The sequence below is a fragment of the Ambystoma mexicanum genome, chromosome 12, assembly GCF_040938575.1.
Source record: "Ambystoma mexicanum isolate Mex_15411 chromosome 12, UKY_AmexF1_1, whole genome shotgun sequence".
NCBI classification, from domain to species: domain Eukaryota; kingdom Metazoa; phylum Chordata; class Amphibia; order Caudata; family Ambystomatidae; genus Ambystoma; species Ambystoma mexicanum.
Window position 1 is genome coordinate 35,135,446 of NC_090936.1, and position 19,248 is coordinate 35,154,693.

General features: G+C 48.0%; 1 long non-coding RNA gene across 1 annotated transcript in view; it reads right to left on the reverse strand.

Moving 5' to 3' along the window:
* The window catches only part of LOC138513225 (uncharacterized), a 169,995-nt gene that overhangs the window by 117,982 nt on the left and 32,765 nt on the right, over positions 1–19,248 (reverse strand). The window contains exon 2 of the long non-coding RNA XR_011281733.1: positions 5,151–5,269. This is a non-coding gene — a long non-coding RNA (uncharacterized lncRNA). The remainder of the gene's footprint in view (positions 1–5,150; positions 5,270–19,248) is intronic.

The following is a 19,248-nucleotide window of genomic DNA, read 5'->3' on the forward strand; positions in this document are numbered from 1 at the left end:
CCTTAAGGTCGGAAGACAAACATCTGCGCATCCCCAGGACAAATGTGCTTTTATGGGAGACTGCAGATTCTCAGTCTTTGGGCCCAGATTGTGAAATGGTCTCCCTCTAAACTTAAGGAAAATGAACTTGCTCCTAACATTTCGAGCAGGACTAAAAACACACCTTTTTAGATAAGGTTTTCTGTTTGACCTATGGACTGCTACCATCATGATATGATATGATATGATATGGTATTTGTAACGCGCCTATACACAAGTGTTTCAAGGCGCGACGAGGCAGGGAGGGAGGGAAACAAGGGGAAGACAGACAAACGATCCTACTAGGCCAGGTGTCATTCAGATCGGGCAAGTGCAGAGGTAAGGGGAAAAGGAGAAAGTGCAGGGGGAGGAGGAGGGGGGGAAAGTGCAGTACACGGTAAGTAGCATAATAAAATAATAAATAATAAATAAAGGGCCAGCTGGTGGCAAGTGCGAGGTAAGTGCAGAGCAAGTGCTAGGAAGGGGGCTGTAGGGATACAGTGACAGTCCCACAGTGCAGGGGGAGCCAGGGAGGCAGTGCAAGTGGAGAGTGGCTGGGCCCTGGACCGAGGTCGCTAAGAGTGGCCAAGATGCAGGTTTAGTGCAGAATTTCAGTGGGGAGTTAAGCAGGTTTAGCAGGGGAGAGGGAGAGAGAAGGCAGAAGCGAAGAGGAAGGTTTTGAGGTGCTTCCGGAACCGGAGATGGTTCTCCTCAAGTTTCAGGGAGGCGGGAAGGCTGTTCCAGAGGGAGGCCCCTGCTGCGGAGAGAGATCTACCCCCAGCTCGTTGCTTCGAGAAGCGGCTGACCATGAGGGAGTTGGAGACGGATGAGCGAAGGGCTCGTGAAGGAAGATATTTAGGAAGAGAGAGTTGAAGGTATTTAGGCCCCAGGCCCCAGAAGGCCTTGTGGACAATGCAGAGGGTTTTGAACTTAATCCTCGCAGCCACTGGGAGCCAGTGAAGAGATTTCAGTCCTGGAGAGATACGGTCCCTGGGCTTGAGGCCGAGGACAAGTCTCGCAGTTCTGTTCTGGATAAGTTGCAGAGGGCGGAGAGTGGAGGCAGGCAGATTAAGATAGAGGCTGTTACAGTAATCCAGCCTTGAGAGAACCAGGGCTCGGGAGACAGTGAGCTTCTGGGGGAAGGAGAGGAAGGGAAGAATACCTCTGAGGAGGTGCAGCTGGTAGTGTGACTTCTTAGAGACGTCAGATATATGAGGAGAGAAGGAGTGTGGAGTCGAAGATGACCCCAAGGTTTTTAGCCTTGCAGGTAGGGGCAGGAAGGGGGCCAAGGGAGGCCGGCCAGAGGGCTGCAGGGAAGGAGGGAGTGGGTGTGCCGATGAGTAGAATCTCAGTCTTGCTGGCGTTAAGGCAGAGGTCATTGTCGGCACACCATTCCTGGATAGCAGACAGACAGTCGGAGATGAGGGAAGAAGAGGAGGAGGCCGAGGGTAGCCTGAAAATGAGCTGGGTATCGTCCGCATAGCACTGGAAGTGGGGGCAGAGAGCGGCGATGCGGTGGGCAAGGAGTGCCAGATACTGGTTGAAAAGCCAGGGAGAGAGGTTGGATCCCTGGGGGACACCACAGGTGGAGAAAAAGATGTCAGAGAGGAAGGAGCCCATTTGGACCTGGGAGGGTCGACCGGAAAGAAAAGAGGTCAGCCATGCCAGAGCCTGACCAGTGATACCCAGGTTATCACGGAGACGGTTGAGCAGGATGGAATGGTTGACAGTGTCAAAGGCAGAGGAGAGATCGAGCAGAATGAGAACACAGGGAGTGTTGGAATCGAGGTTCAGGAGCAGGTCCTCACGGATGTTCAGGAGAGCAGTTTCCGTGCTTCTGGCCGCTCTGAAGCCGGATTGATGGTCATGAAGGTTACCAACATATTCAGCATGGAGGTTAAGCTGGGAGATGGCCAGTTTCTCCAGGAGCTTGCCCAGGAAGGGAGTAATGGAGATTGGGCGATAGTTGGCCGGGCAGGAGGGGTCGGAAGAGGGTTTCTTGAGGAGGGGGTGCACAAGGGAGTGCTTGAGGGGGGATGGGAAGACTCCAGAGGCGAATGAGTGGTTGCAAAAGTCAGCCAGGGCAGGAGCCAGGGAGTCGATGTGGTCCTTGATGGTTTTGGAGGAACAGGGGTGAACCTGTTTAGACGAGGCTTTCATAGATCGGACTTGTCTGGAAACCTCATCAGCAGAAAAAGGTGGAAAAGCAGAGAAGGAGGGCGGAGGGGCAGCTGCAAGAGAGCAAGAGGAAGAGCCGGGAAGAAAGGGAGGGAGGTGAGAGGAGGAGAGCGAGGACAGGATGTCCTGAGTTTTTGAGATGAAATGCGAGGCCAGTGCAGTGCAAAGGGCCTGGGAGGGGACAGGAGAGGTAGAGACTTCAGCAGGGTTGGCCAGCTCCTTGCAGATTTTAAAGAGTTCGGCCGAGTTGTTAGATGCCTCAGAGATGCGGGCTTGGATAAGGGCTCTCTTCTTGGTGAGAACGGAGAGCCGGTATTGCCTTTGGAGCAGGCGGCAGGCCAGTTTGTCAGAGGATGAACATGAAGCACGCCATTTCCTCTCTGCCACCCTGCACTTGCGTTTTAGGGTGACGAGATCCGAGTCATACCAGGAGTTACATTTGGCTTTGGGCTTCAGGCAGATTCTCATGACGGGGGCAAGGATATCGAGAGTATCAGATATAGAGGAATAGAGCATGGAGAGGGCTGTGTCAGGGTGGGAGTCAGCCGAGGGGGGAGAAGGGGGCGAGAAGGTAGCAGCGAAAGCCTCAACTGACACACGCTTCATGGGTCGGATGACCGAGAAGGTGGGAGGCAGTGAAGAGGGTGGCTTTGCCTGTGGGTTGGGGAGGGAGAGGAAGGAGGATAGGAGAAAGTGATCGCTCCAGGAGAGAGGAGTGGAGAGAGGGAGGGAGAGGGGAAGGTCAGAAGAGATCAGAGCATCAAGAGTGTGCCCTGCAGAGTGAGTAGGCCCAGACGGGAGAATAGAGAGTGAGAGAGAGTTGCAGAGTTCGCGAAAGAGACCAGTGGGGGGACAGGAGGCATCGAAATGGATGTTGAAGTCACCGAGAAAGAGGAGTTGGGTGGTTGAGGACAGGAGTGAGGAGGAGAGGTCAGCCCACTCGGAGAGGAAGGAGGAAATTTGACCAGGTGGCCGATAGATAGTGGCCACGGTAAGGGAATGGCTAGGAGAGAGAGAGAGTCGGCAGACAAGACATTCAAAAGAGGAGTAGGTCTGCGTAGGAGTGACAGTGGCAGGAATCCACTCAGGGAAGATAAGGGCAACACCACCCCCTGAACGGTTAGGCCTGGGCACAGAGAGGATCTTGTAGCCGTCAGGTAGGAGTGTGTCGAAGCTGGTGGCAGAGCTGGCAGTGAACCAAGTCTCAGTGAGACCGAGGACGTCGAGGTCCAGTTCCTCAAGAAGGCGACAGATATCAGAGGAGTGCTTGATGGCAGAGCGAGAATTTAGAGTGGCAATGTGGAGAAGGTTGTATACTTTAGAGTGGCAATGTGTTTGGCGGGTATACTTCTGTTCTGATATGTTCCAACTGAGCCAGGATTGATTGGGTTTGGTGTGTGTATGTTTATAAATACCTTTATCAATCATTGTACGCATCCCTGGTGGCTCGAGCGACGGTCAATGGGAGATTGTCAAGGCCCATCAACTTGATGAGTGGCACGAGGCAGGGTTGCTCCCTCTCGCCACTCCTGTTTGCGCTCACGATGGAGGTGCTTGCAGAACGGCTCAGGAGGGCTTCTGGTGAATCCATCAATTTCAACCCCGGCAGCCCTAGAAATAATTGAGGAATACATGCTCTTCTCAGGCATCCAAGTGGGAGTCAGTTGTTTCCCTTCACAGAAGATGACCAAAGGGATGTTGAGGCGTTCCGGCCCCTGGGATTGGAAATCCAATTGGAAAGTATACAATACCTGGGAGTCACCATTGTCAGGCCAGATGAAGACCTGGGTGAGGTTAACTACCCCCCTCTTTAATATATTGCTCAATGAAATGGCGAGATGGGGCAAAGGGCAAATCTCATGGATGGGGAGACTGTACGCCCTAAAGATGAACCTTCTTTTGAAGGTGCTGTACCCATTTCAGATGTTACCCGTCGGGGCCCCGGAGGCCCTCCTGAGGGAGGCCAAGGCCCGAATGATGTGGTTCTAGTGTTATTACCAGAAACCCAGCGTGGGTTACGATACATTGATATTGCCAAAAGACCTAGGGGTGTGGGGCTCCCAGACCTGATGTTAGATTATACAGCCGCACAGCTCAGAGCAATGGTCCCACACCTGAGGGAGGACCGAGAGAGACCCTGGGTTTATTTGTAAAATTACCATATGCGCCCTGTATCGGTGGGGGAATGGCTCCGAGTCCCAAAGGGGCGGCTCCCGAGGAGAATTAGGGAACACCAATTTCTGGGGTCTATTGGGACGTGTTGAGTAAGGGAGCCAGGGCGCGTGGAATAACTACATAGCCCTCTCTGATGAGTCAGATCTGGGTCCCCCCTCTGCGGGACGAGATAACTGAACCGGAGAGGCATCAGAAATGGTTTGAGGCAGGACTCTCTAGAGTCAGTCAACTGTGGGAGCAAGGGAAATTCATAGGGCTGTAGGAGCTGAAAGCCAGTTTGGGCGTTGGAAGGCTATCTGTGCTTCTCCAACGCCGGTTAAAAGGAGTTTTTACCACAGAGAAATGGAGACCTCACCCCTGTGGAGAAGGTTCTTGATGGACACACACAGATGAAGGGTCTCATCTCCCTACTCTATAGGGCCTTGCAGGAAACATCGGGGAGCGCAGTGGAGGGACCCCGGCTGAGGTGAGAGTGGGAACGGGATCTGGGCCTGGAATTGGATGACCACCAAAACATCAATATCCTGTCAGTACAAACTCTGTGGCTTGTAGCTACTGCACCGGTGGCAATGTGACCCGGTGTGGCCGTCTAAGATGTTCCCTACAGTGAATCCCTTGTGCTGGCTTGGCTGCAGGGACAGTAAATATGAAAAGTGAAAGATTCCGTGTTGAGGCATTTACAGAGTGCATGCACCCTCCAGTTTGTTTGTACTTTTAAATGTTACCTTGAAATCAATAAAAAAATATTTTTAAAAAAAGGGAAAGGTTAAGAGTCGTACCAACTCATCAGATACACTTTGCAGCAAACCACCACTCTGGCACACACCAGAATGTGCTGCTCAGATGTTCAGCTGTAAGCACCTCCACCAGGGGTCCAACTTCAGGCTCCAGGGGGGGTCTGTTAAAACAGCAGAAGACAAGTTCAGCTAAGACCAGGATCATTCATATAGGAACATTACAGAGTGTTGAGACCATACCAATGTTGAACGGTGCGATACAAATGACCATTACATTACATTAGGGAACTTGTGTGGAAAGCTTAACCACGCCAAGGGAGAAAGAAACGTCACATCTCTACGCTACATACTGTGAACTATCCTCTCCTTGGTTCCGGGACTGGGAACCTGCCTGAGCTGGTGGGCGATGGGTTCATCTGGAGGATCCCCCGGTGATCCTCATGTAGGCCCCCCCCCTCTTCATGGAAGTCCTGGTCCTTTAAGATGTCTCCCCTTGACCCCAGAAATAATAGTGCCCTAGTTTAGAAAGATATGTCCCCTCTAAGAGAACTGGACTCTCACTCTGATTTGTAAGGTACAGGGACATTTATTCAGGCACCCACTCAGTCATTGGGAGCTTTAAGCTCTTGTCATGACCTGCCCAGCAATACTATGCAGACATTTAAAAAAAATGTCTTTTGCAATAAGGTCAACTCAACACAAAGTTTTGACAAAAGCATTTGGGGGAAGAACAGACATTCCAACCCTGTGCGTACCCTCCTAAAAAGCGTGGAATAAAAAGCACCCTTCAATTCAGAATAACTTTGCCTATGGAAAGAAACCGTTAGACGGACGTTAAAGGGCAACGCTTAATTAAAACCAGCGATATTCCTCCATAGGACCGTCTCTGGGGTTTGCAGATGACCCAGAGCTCCGGAGACTAAGCAATGAACCAGGTCTCGTCAGAAACGGCACCACCACAGTGAAGAGCAAGAGTAGAACGAACATTACGGCATATTGAAAAGATCTGGGCTGTCTGCCTGTGAAAGTTTTTTTTGCGGGTGGACTGCCCAGTGTAACTGCTCAGGCCCCCATTTTGTCCGTTCATTAAAAACGGGAGCTCGAGCAATTTATGTTACCCACCGCCAATGCTAAGAATGCAGGGGACACTGTCGCAACCCAGAGGCCGAAGATACCAAACATGGAGAGCGGGGGGATATCCGTGCAAACCCCGCTCTTCATGTTCAGTATTATTGGCTTCAAACTGATCGCAAACATTTGAACTAATGGTAGTGACTGAATTCTGTCAAATCTACCATTCGTATGAAAAGATTCGATCAATTTGGGTAAAACCTATTGAACCATGCGATATGAATGACTCGGCAAAAGTAATTATAGGCAACGTCCTCACGGATAGTCTTCTAAACTGGCAATAAAATGGACCTAGGCTAAAATAAACGATGGGGAAGGTTGCACTCCCTTGCTCTAGCTAACGAGCTTGAAAAACTTTTGCTAGTACTGTTCCTTCACTTTTAGTCAGTTTTTGATAGCATGAAAAGATTACACCCAGACTTTTGTTCAGAAAAGACCAAACTGTATCAAGTTAAAATGACCACTGTGAGCGGCCTACACCAATCTGCCAATGCAGTTCAGACTATTCATCCATCAGGGCAAGTACCCGTACATATACACTGCTCTCACTTCTGTACTCAATTCCCTCCTTACTGCTCTCTACGATAAGCATTCCTCCATCCTCATCCTCCTTGAGCTGTCCACTGCCTTTGATACCGCCGATCACCCTTTACTCCTTAGTACCCTGTCCGCCATTGGCTTCAAAGGCTCTGTCCTCACCTGGCTCTCCTCTTACCTCTCCAATCGTTCCTATGCGGTCTCCTGGGATGGCCTCACCTTTTCCAACATCCCCTTGGACTACGGTGTCCCCAAGGCTCTGTACACCTCCCTTCTCGATCCCATCATCTCTTTCTTCAGCATTTCCCACCACTTCTACGCTGATGACACCCAGCTCTTTCTCTCCTCTTTCACTCCAGATCTTCATCACTCCTTATCTTCCTGCCTTACAGCTATTAAAAACTGGATGTCATCCCATTTTCTCTCCCTCAACACTGACACGACGGAAGTCCTTTTCTTTCTTTCTAACACTTTCCCCGACCCCTCCTCCTTCCATCCACTTTCCCCCCTTCTAATCTCCCCATCTCTACCTATGCTCACAATCTTGGTCTCCACTTCGACTCCTCCCATCACATTTGTCTCACCTCTCATTCCTGTCGGCACCATCTCTTCAACATTCGCAAGATCTGATCCTCCCTCACAATCCACGCTTCTAAACTCTTAATTACCTCCATCTTCTCCCATCTCTTCTACTGCTCCTCTCCTCTTTGCACTCCCTGTCTCACCGGACCCCCTTGAAATCCATCTACCACTCCTCTATCCGTACTCTGTCCACTCGGCCCTTGCAGCTCTATTTCCTCCTCGCTCTCAACTTGGCTGGCTTCCATTCCCCTCCCAACTTAAATTCCAATTCCTCTCTCTGGTCTTCCAATCACTCCACGACCTTGCTCACCCCCCCCATCTCCCTTCTCTCCTCTCATTTTACACTCCCTCTCATTCTCTCCGCTCTGCTGACCTCTTCTTACTCACTGTACCCCTGTCACCATGTGCCGCTTCTCGATTTCGTTCCCATCAGTTCTTGGCCTTCCTACACTGGAACTCTATCCGCTCCATCCCCACCTCCTTCAAAGCCCTTCTTCCCTCCACCCCATCTCCCTGTCCCATCATACCTTCCCTTCTCACATCCACTTGACCTTATCACATATTTGAATTATTGCTCCTCTTCTCTTTACTACCTCCTCTCCCTTCCTTCTCACCTTTCCATCGCCTCCACTTTCTAAGCAAACTGTTCTACTTATTGAATCGCTGGTTTCTCTTCCATTCTTGTACCTTGTTGTTATATTGTAAAGTTCTTTGTATTAAAGCGCTATATAAACTAAACATACATTTTGGAAGTAGTAGACTGGCCCCAAGGACCCAAAACAAAATGGTACATCAGAGTTACCACAAAATGGAGGATAGTCATTGTTTCAAGAGATGCAAATACCGTTGTGACAAGTCATGTGAATTGTGCAGGTGAACAACCAACCACCAGCATGTTGCGATATCATGGTTCAAAACAGGACACAGGTTATACTGCGCGTAATTGTTAAAATATAAATTCCATTGGTGCATAATCGCGATCAATCAGCAATAAGTCAATGTGAATCATTCAGGCAGTTGGATTATATCAAAGTGTTTGCGAGGAGGAGAGAGAGAGAAGTATAGCTGAAAAATGAGCCCCAGCATGTTTTCATGAGCTGCGCGTTCACTACCCAAATTAATAAAGTGCATGAGGCTGCTCAATGATTCAGTACTCCACCAGAATAGGGGGCAAATGTGTCCAAAACACATCAAAAACAAAAAGCCAAACCTGGCAGAACTGAGTCTTGGAGCAATCATTGGGCATGTCTATAAAGCTGGTCAAAGTTGATTATTACATACCATTTTGCAGCGTGTTTAAAGTTGGGGCGCACTCCATGCTGCCGAACCAGTAGAGCCCAATAGGATGTACGTTATCATTGCCAATTACGAAAATCTCGAACATCTCGAATTACAAAATAGTGAAGCCCACACTTCCGCATTTTGCAATTTGAGCTTTTCCGAAATAACGCAATTGCCCCCCGCTTTTTTTCCATGTATGCAGGGGGATACTCGCGCAAACCCCATACCTGAAAATACCGACCGAGGGGAGCGCAGGACATCCGCAACCCCGCCTCACCCAGTTCAGTATTTTCAGGCCCAATCTTTTTTACCTATGCCGAATGCGACCAACTTTTGTATTCGATCTTTTGGTGCAAACCCACCCAATAGACATGAAATGCAAATACCTGTATAGTCATGAACAGTATGTTCTCTTCGAGAGCACGCCAACACCAGCCATTTGACTGACTGTGTCCAAACCTAGGATTCAAACAGCTACGGGATGGTTTGAATAAGAATACATGAGCTTCAAAGCTAGCTATTAATCCAACACAAAGTCCTTCACTACGAGTATGCCGTGCCTGTACCGGTAAAGGGATGCTCCTGCCTACATTCTGGAAAGGGCATGCAGCCCAAACTCTATCAAGAACAGCGTCTAATCACCATTAAATTAAGGTATAGAATTTGAATTAAGCAGGGCCCACTCATAATTCACAATTCTTGTAAACTGGACCATTGCACAATGGGTTATCTACTCCATGTCAGGGGAAATAGTAATCCAAGGCAAGATTACAGATGACAAAGGGCGTCCGGCTTCTGTACTTGTGGGTCACTGCGGTCCAACACAAGGTTCCTACAGAGACTGGAGCTAAAAGATAAAATATTGCATGGGCAGTCCTGCTTCTACATGCGGCAGCAACCCAAGTTCCAATGTAGACGCAGGCATCCCTCTTCAGAACCTACGTGTTCGAGGAGCTTGTTTGGGGAGATTTTCTTGGCAGTAAGACTTTAGTAGGCTATCCCAGTGGTTTGTAGATCCCTAACTCTTAGTATCATTCTGTACTAGGTAGTGTGGCAGAGCAGCCAGGCTTATTTTAAGAGAAAGATCTGAGCTGTAGGTAAGTACATTGAATATTAGCTAGAAAGGCACAACAAAGAAGCACTTACACATTTATATAAAAAAGGTATATATTGATTCTATTTACACCAGAAACACTTTAAATACTTCAGACATTTACAATTAGAACACTTAGGAATACTAGATAATACACCAAAGGGCACTTTCACTTTTGTGTTTCTTCGCGGTTCCATTTGTAGCAACGTTAGAAAGGGAAAAGACAAGGTTATCGTATCATCGATAATTGCGCACTCATGCTGTTTTCAACAGGTCATACGGTAATGCATTTACACTGCAAACACATAGAAAAGTCACTTAAAGGGAGGGAAATAAGTGGCTAGTGCAACATGAGCTTGGTTGAAGATTCTAGAGACGGTTTCTTCGAATGGCAAGTCCAAAAACACAACCCTAGCTAAAGGAGAGGGCTTGAAGTCTTGACAGTGACTAATGAAGAGTTCCTGCCGATTTCTTCCAGTGTCTAAAGTTATTGAAGCAGCAAGTTAGCAACTAACAAAAGAGACCTTAAAACAGACTCGAGAAGGGGCCATAAGCAGCGGCTGGGGTCAGAGGTTAAGAGGGGGTGCACTGCAATACTCTGGAGTGACTTCTTGGAATCAGGTAAGCAATACCTTTTTCCCCACAGTACCTTAGCTTTGAAGAAAGGGTTTGTGCTGGATGCTCCGCGATGTTGCTGCTCTGGGCCCGACCTCTGGATTCCTTGGTCTGATGACAAAAGGCAGGACAATGTCTCTCAGCAGCAGTCTCGAGGGAGGACCTGTAGCACGGCTTTCAGCAACTTCTTGGTTCACTCTGGTTTTTGTGCCTTATCTGCAGCACCAACAAAAGGACACAGTTCGCCCAGTCAAACTTCTGCGCTTCCTGCAGTCCCACACACTAGTGAGGGGATCTGGGTAAGTGGGATCAGATCTTTGGTGTGTCCTTCCTGGGTTCAGCAAAGATTTGGACGGATTCAGCCTTTCCAGGACGATGCACTTGAAATGGGCAGCAGGTCTCCTAGTATTGGTGTTCCGCAGCTCTTAGGATCTCGGGAGATGGCTTGTTTCAAAGTTAGTCTTGGGACTGGTTATTGCCAAAAGGGAAGGCGTCCTCTTCGGAGCTCCTCTGTCGCATAGAAACCCAGTCAGGACTGCAGTGGCCGTTTCATGGTCTTGCAAAGGGTCTGCAGGCGTCTCTGGTCATCGTCTTCTTCGGTTACTGCCGTTTCCTGTGGTCGAATTGCTTTACACTCCAGAAGCCTCACTTTTTATACAGTTCCAGCACACACTCCTCTGCAATCTCGCTCTGCATTTTACAGAAAGGGGCGTTTGCCTGTCCAATCAGGACAGCCAGACCCCCTGTGGGAATAGGACCTATCCAGGGACTCCGGCAGACAAAGGACTTCCTGCTTGCCCAGAAACTCTGGAGCCTAGGCAGGGATACCGACTTGTTCCCACCAAAGGAAAAACGCACACATAGACCTCCCCCTCCCAGAATGGTAGAAGGGCTAACAAAGGAACAACCACGCTAGTAATGGCAAAAAAAGAAGGGAGGCACCAAGTTGGTACTTGGTCGCCCCTATTGTGCACTACCGAGGCTATGAACACAGCTTGCGGTATAAAAAAATACACAACAGTTTGTAGAACATGTCCACTACCTCCAGCCATAACTAGGCGATTGAGTATGTGACTAAAAAGTCACAGCAGCAGAGAGAAGGGGGGTTATACTAAGTATCCCTTTGGCACACCACTGAAGGTGGTGTGTTCCAATCTCTCAGTATCTCTCCCAAAACTGTATAGTCCAAGTATCTCTCTAAACATAAGAACTGTAGTCTACTTAAAGATATAGGAAAATTAACATTAAAGGAGGATACTAAGGGTCCCCAGCAACACTGCCCATAAGGAGCTGTGTGCTGCACTAGTAAAACACAGATGCCTTTAAGAGCTATGGAGCAGACAGACTCCATAGTACAGGTAGAATACAAAGAATAGAGTTCCAAAAGACAGAGCCCATTAGAAGCAATACGTGGGAAAAGGCTCCACTCATTCAGGATTGAAAGAAACCGCTACAGAAGTCCAGCAAATAGTGCTTGGGTGCTTGGAGTCTCACTAGGAGAGGGGATGAAGCACAGCAATAATGTTAAGTCTCACTAACGGAGCTCAACCCTCCATCTACTGGCATTTACCCCAGAAAGAGAATGGCTTTGTGGTTTGGGTCAGCAAGAAGCCTGCCAGTTAGCAGTTACTAGTAGGCCTGCTGTATCAGCTGCTCAGCCCCCCCCCTCACCTCCTCCCCCTGACAATGTAAGCCTTGTTTATAGGTGCACACGAAGGATAGTTCCTTAAACACTAGGCACACCTAGAACAGAGATGGTTTATCCTTGCCCAGAAAAAGGAACTGCAAAATGAAGGTAGTAACTGGCAAATTCCATCAGTTCAACATCTACGGCCCCTGGCTGGACCCCTCTTCCTTCCACTACCCACACCATGCTTTTCCAGTGAAGCTCTCTACTTTGCAGACTGCTCCCCTCTGGCATAGGTGTAGCATACATGGCTTAAGAATGCATAGATAAATGATGGTGTAGTTGTTGGTCTTGCTTACATAGCTGCAGGTATTGGGACCACTATAAAAGCCTTGTTGCGATATCCTAAGCATGCAAGATCAATGGAATGGAATCTTATGAGAGTTCGGGTCTGGGAAGACTGTTAGAGAAAAGAGTTGGTCGAGGAGGAGCCTGTGGGCGTCATACATTGTAACTCAATCAATACACCTTCAACTTGATGAATACCAAGGACTCGAGAACTCATTGGAGAAGCCGGACTGTGGCAACAAACTCGACTCATTATGGTAGCCACCGCCTGAGCAGTAGATCCGACGGCATCCAAGACCACTGTGCCTCCAAGAATCAGCTGCCTGCAATACAGGAAAGTTTGGGTGCCTACATGGTAAAGCTGTGACATTATTTAGCCTCAGCGGTTAATGTCTACTTACGAACTTGTGCTGTTCCTCACAAGCAGCGTTAGAAGAAAGCAGCTACCTACGTGGTATGATGTATGTTGCCCTGCGAGCTTGGGGAAACAGATGCGTTTTTAAGCGTCCTTCGCAACAGCCTGCTCCGCTCATCACTATCCAGTTTGCACTGCTTAGGTTTGTTCACGGTGGATTACAGAATTTATAAACAAAGGTACGTGAACATTAGCAATAACCACGTTAAGTCACAACACAGCAAAGTTAATTTGGTTCCATTTATACAACGCATTGATTTGCAGCATCTTGATACACCACCCAGGATCTTACAGAATCCTGGTTGAGGACCAATCCCTTGGCAGCGATGGAAGGCAGAATTTGACAAGCATTTAGAGGTCCTAGATGGGAACAGACTCTCCCATAGCCTATTTTCCAGCACAACCTAGGCTCAGAAGTGTAGGAAGTGTGCAGAACACATCCACCAATATTGGAAGGACATGAAGGGGAGGGTTTACATTCCTATGACGGCGTGGTGACCAGCATGGAAAGGCAACACAAGAAAAAGGACAGGGTTAATCTGGAGAGAAGTGTTCTATACTAGGGATCAACTTCCAGGAGAGTCCATTTGTGACTTCTTGGCAGTCCTCAGAGGGATAGCAGCACGGTGCAACTTGGTGAATATCCAATGATCAAATCGGAGAACGGATATGGGAAGAATGAGAGCCCTCCCTGGATGAAGTCATTCGGCTAACGAAGAGCATAGAGAGATCGCCTGAAGCAGGTAAAATAAATTGCCATGGCAAAGTACCAGATAACACGCAAGTATGTGCAATAGATACCAGGAAGGATAAAAACACCACAGTGTAAATAAAAAGGTATGACCGATGAAACTTCGGGTAAGCACAGTAACATCCGATGCTACAGTGGTGGAGCCGTGGATCACATTGGTATGTGAAAGGCATGCAGGCAATACATAAAATATGGACCAATAGTGGAAGAATGGGGCACAGAGCCAAGGTATGTGGGAATATCAATCTAAGGAGCTTTTCCTCAAGAGATAAAAAGGAAGTAGCAATGATAAAGCAAAACATGTCGGAACCAGTCCGTGAATCTACAATTGAATGGAGGTATGAAATATTTCACAGAAAAGATGCGTTAGTGCATGTGGGAGCTGGATAAGGATTCCCCGGAATTTGCAACTATCGCAAGACCAGTATAGATGATCGAAATTGCAGGAGTGGAAATGGTGCCAATGGCAGACTCGGGATCATTACTCACAATGATGCTGCAAAGGATGTACACAGGCGAATTAAAAGAAAGAGTGTGAACACTTAATCCAGTCACGAGAGTGTGGCGTGTATTCTGCACATCAATTTGACCTGCTGGGCTGGATTGTGGGGAAAAAAGAAAGGCACACTGGAAGACCAGGAATTGTCGGTGGCTTAAGTGTGTGCACTAGCTGGGAGTGCTATATTCAAAGAAAGCTGGGTAGATGCACCAAACAATGATAGCATCATGACAGAAGTGAGTCTTTGTGTAGTAAAGCAGTGGCCGTTATCTAAGAATCATCATGTAGAGTTGAAGCAGTTTGGTATTGTGGAGAAGATTTGTCGAGAGAGGGAGGAATATTAACGAGGGGCGAGAAAGTGATACCACCCAGGGATGTCAGAACGCAAGTAATAAATAATACGCATAGTCATTCAGGAATGACAGGTACAAAGAGCTTGATCAGAGTACATTTCAGGTGGCCGGGATGCAGGGAGAAATTGACAAGTATGCCCGGGATTGTGTGCATTGCAACATAAGTGATATGATATCAATCACAAGGACGTCCGTCACCTTTGGTGCAGTCACAAATACAAACTGAGCCACGGAGCAAAGTAGCTATGGATATATTAGGACTTTCACAATTCTAGGGAGAAACAGAGATTTGCAGTTATATTTATAGATAAGTCACTGGCCAGAAGTTACATTTGTAAGGGAAATTACTATGGAAGTAGCAATTGAGAGAAACCTGAACTTGTGTCCTTAGCAGGCCCCCGGGGAAACGTCATCTAGGTGGCCAGGAAACAGCCATCGATATTGGATCCAGTTCCTGGAGGTGGACCACTGAGGGTGGATCACCTGGGTGGGGGGTCCTCAGGAGACAGACACCGACGGGTGAGACGTGGTATTCCCTTCTGCCAACACCTTTTGCCCATACTACCACATAGGACATTCAAAACCACTGCCACCCCCCTTTTCTGACACGAACACTTTCGCACAATACACCAGAGAACAGACTAACACCATAGTGGTTTACCTGACATGCCCAATACAGGGGCCAGGCAAAGTCGGGCAATTGATCAGAATCACACACACCTGATGACCCTTTCCCTTCCCCACAGATATAAAAGGGGGAGCAAGAGAGCACAGTACAAGCAAAGGCAGACCTCCGCAAAGGGAATTGTAAGACCGAGGACAGTAGCCCAAGTGTGCTGCAACAGATGTAAATGGTACACAGAGCATGTTGACGTCGATAAGCGGGAGCAAGGGAAACTCCTGCTACCATGTTCCCGGCCTAGACACCAGTTAAGAGGAAAGCCAAGCGTCTCATCACAACCGGTCAGTCGCTGGGAAAGCCGATGAAAGCCGGGCTGTGGTTAATGAAACACGCAAAGTGGCAATTTGAACTAAATTCAAGGAACTGTAAAAGTGTTAAAGGGAGACCAGCTGCGTATGGAACTGGCACCACGTGGGTGTTAACTCCAGACACTCTGGTCGATCCCAGTCTGAGTGAAACTACAGATACCAGAAGGTCATAGGAGAGCCGCCAAGATAGGTCAAAGTGGCCATACAGGAGGTCAAGTAAAATCCCCATACAGTCGAAATCCTTTGACCTAAGAATTATTAAGAATGCAAGGGAAGTGAATCATGCCACATGAGAAAGCAAGGGAAGTGAATCCTGCCACATGAGAAAGCAAGGGAAGTGAATCCTGTAGACATTGAATGTGAATATGAAGTCAGCAAGAGTGAACACAGATGAGGGGTGCTGACGAGGAAGCGGCAAAGTTTAAAGCCCCAAGAAGCAGTGTGTCGACAAAGGTGAAACCGCCAGAGGCATGTCCACTGGAACCGTTTTAAAAGACATAGAAATTTGATAAGGGTCAGAGCCCGAACGAGCGAGATCCAGGGGTGAAGCTTTCACCCAAAAGTTCATTGAAGCCATAGTGGAGGGAGGCTGAAAGTTAATGGGGTCAGCGCCCGGAAGAGGGGACCCCAGGGGTGAAGCATCCTCACCCTAAGTGAAGCCAGGAAACAAACTCATTTTGTTGAAGGAACTTTGTTTTGTTATTTGAACATGTCAGGCCCTCGAAGGCAAGAGACTCAAGAGAAACGAGACTTGGCCATCGACAGTCCTGCGAGCTGCAAGTGAAACGGTTGTTTCGAGCTGGAGAAGCTCGAGAGTGTGCTGTACTCCGAGATCCCACCTTACCACGTGCTCAAAATTTTGTGAAGGGAGTCCCAGGCTACCACCTCCTGAAATAGTATTTGTGAACACTTCTTTCTTTTCTTGAGAACCATCTCACACCCTCTTTTTGTATTAGTTGTTAGGTTTGGCAATGGGTTTCTTAGTATAGGCCTTTTTATTTGACACAACGCCACTAGGACTGCTTTATTTTCATTTGATGGTCGACGCTTGCACCCATCTTAGGTTTAGGTTAGGCGTTTTTCCAACCAGCATACAGTTCAATAACCACCTTTGAACTGTGACCACTTGTGTCTGTCTTTACTGTTGCTACCATGAGTTCCTTACACAATCAAGTTCTTAGAGGACATATTTAGTGGAGAGGGTGTACCTCGGGAAATAGTCCCAGACATGGGACACAATTTGTTTCTGCGAGAATGAATACGTTTGTGAATAGAGGGAACAGGTCTTTCACTACACCATTATATCATCCAAAGGCCAATGGTTTGGTAGAAAGATTTAATGATGTTGTGAAGGACACTGTATATTTAAGTAGGACATTTGAATTAGAAGAGAAAATGTCTAGGATACATACAGGGTGAGGAAGAATGCATCTACTAAGAAGACAACATTTCAATTAATGCAAGGTAGGCGTCGGCCGCAAGCTGTCCTAGATGGTTGGAGGACATATTCAGCAGAGACAAGAGTCATTAGAAGGTATGTGCTGTGATGAGAAGGCTAGGGTTAAGTATGACAAAACAAAACTATCTTGGTGTCAGAGTGGGTGACTAAAATGAGACTATTGCATTCTGTGCATAAAGGGAATACAAAATGTCATGTCCCTATTTAGAGTGGTTAGGGCGACAAGCACAGGTGTCCTGATGCAGGATGATCATTTGTTAAATCTGGGTAAGGGTTAACAAATGTTTAGTATTAAAGTGAAGTGTGAAAGGAGGGCAATATATGTTATGAGCTCATCTGCGCGAGACGAATGGAATGGAATCTCATGAGAGTTCGGGTCTCGGAAGCCCATTGGTTGAGGAGGAGGCGGCGGCGGCTTGGTTGTCATACATTGTAACCCAATCAATAAACCTAGAGCTTGAGGAATACTGAGTACTCATTGGAGAAGCCCTACTCATAATGTACATCTTTAGGGCACAAGGGGTAAAGATGGCGTTGTAGCTGTGTATTGGCAAGTGAAGAGGGGGAACAGTGTTGGCCTTACCTTGCTGGTGAGGTTCAGGCTTCTGCAATAACTGAACAGCACCTTGCCGCCAGGAGGTGGACTTGGAAAGCTCCCCACACAGACCAGGACCTCCTTAAAATCTCACTCCTCACAAATATCCTCCTCACTTTGTGAACCCTGAAGTAATGAGGTCCAGGGTGGCCATTCAGATTGGCCAATAAACATTCTACAAACATGTTCACCTCCCCCAAACCCCCAGGTGAGCACATGTGTGTGTTTCTTTTTATTAACCCTTCAAGGAGCAGGTGATATCTAATGCACCAACGACACTGCCTCAGTTTAAGACTTGCATCTTTCTCTGTTATTTCAATTGAGAACAGACCCAAAAGGTAACCTCTGGTGAAAGCAACCCTAGAGGGCTCCCTGGCACATGCTCCAGAGTAAACATCACCCGGAAGTGACATGAGACTAGAAAATGGCTTCCTTACCATCTACTTCTGTTCAACTGCTCCAAGCTGAATGCCAGATGCCCCCCACTGCTATAGAGACCTGTAAGAGGCGCACACTCTACTGGCCACAATCAAAGTACTGATAGTGGCATTTTCTAACCGGAAGCCTATTCGTATGCGGTGAAGGGCAGTGCTGCAGGAAGTCTGTCTGGGATGTGCGTCAAAGGGGAAATCGGGAAGTAAATTGGGTGCCTGCCAGGCATTGCATCACTCTCAGCAAACAGATTGGTCAGAGTGGTACAGCAAAGGTTGGGGAGGAACCGGACAACTGCGCAGCGATGGATGATCCATCCAGAGAGGGAAGAGTTGCCTGAAGCACATGCATCAGTAGGAGGGTGTAGTGTGGCTTCTAAGGAGAGCAAAGTGTCCACCGACCATGGACCCAGGACAATGACATGGTGAGGGACAGGATTGGAGATGAGCCCCCTAAGTGAGCAGCCAGTGAAGCTGCAAACAGGACGACTAGAGTCCAGCAGAGAAACACTGAAATGGGCACACAGACCAGCCAATGATATGAGCAGGATAGGTGATAGACAAAGCTTTACCAAGGGTTGTGCCTGCGAGCACGGGGGCAGGGAGGGCACACCAGGGAGAAACTCATGCGATGAAACCTACCTTATGCTGGAGCTTCCAAGCAAGCAGTGACTCCAATCCCCCCCCAATCCCCCCACAACCAGGTTGCTGCTTCGAGTTTTTGCAACTATATTGAATACTAACCATTGCTTTTGGGATGGAGTGAGGCGAGAGCATTCTCTGGTGTTAGAGCAGGTCCCTTGCTGCAGTCTCCCCACACAAGGAGGCGGCCGTTACTAAATAACACTCTCTCCGGGCGCGGAGCGTCATGGAGAGTGTGTTCCCTGGGCTTCCCGGTTCCATATCCAGCACTGCTAGTCTACGGATTAAGACGCAATTAGAATATACGAAACTTTGAAGCAACGCAGCGACTTAGTGAGTACATTTTTTGAGAACAAACCTCTCACTGAACGCCCAAAACATAGAATGAGCAAGCCTTTGCATTGTATATTAAAATAAAAAATATCTGTCGCATAGAACATTACATCTCCTTCTGCAGAGGACATATCCGCTAACCTCCGTACAAAGCGGTAAATGCGGAAAATGGTGGATGCAACACAGCAACTACTACTGGGAAAAACGTTGCCTTTGGCATGTCCATGTGAAGCAGAACCTCTGCCTGAAACAGCGCACCTCTATCAAAGGAAGCAGTAAAGGACGCAGCCCTGTGGCAGGGGGACTGTGTCCAAGGACAAGCATGCAAACATTTAAGTAATGTGCTGTAAGCAAATAAATCAGCTCCGACATTTACAGCAACAAGCTTACTGCGGCCCTTACCTTTCAAACTTGCATTTTTACCATATATTGGAACGACGAAGCGTCCAGGAGAGGAC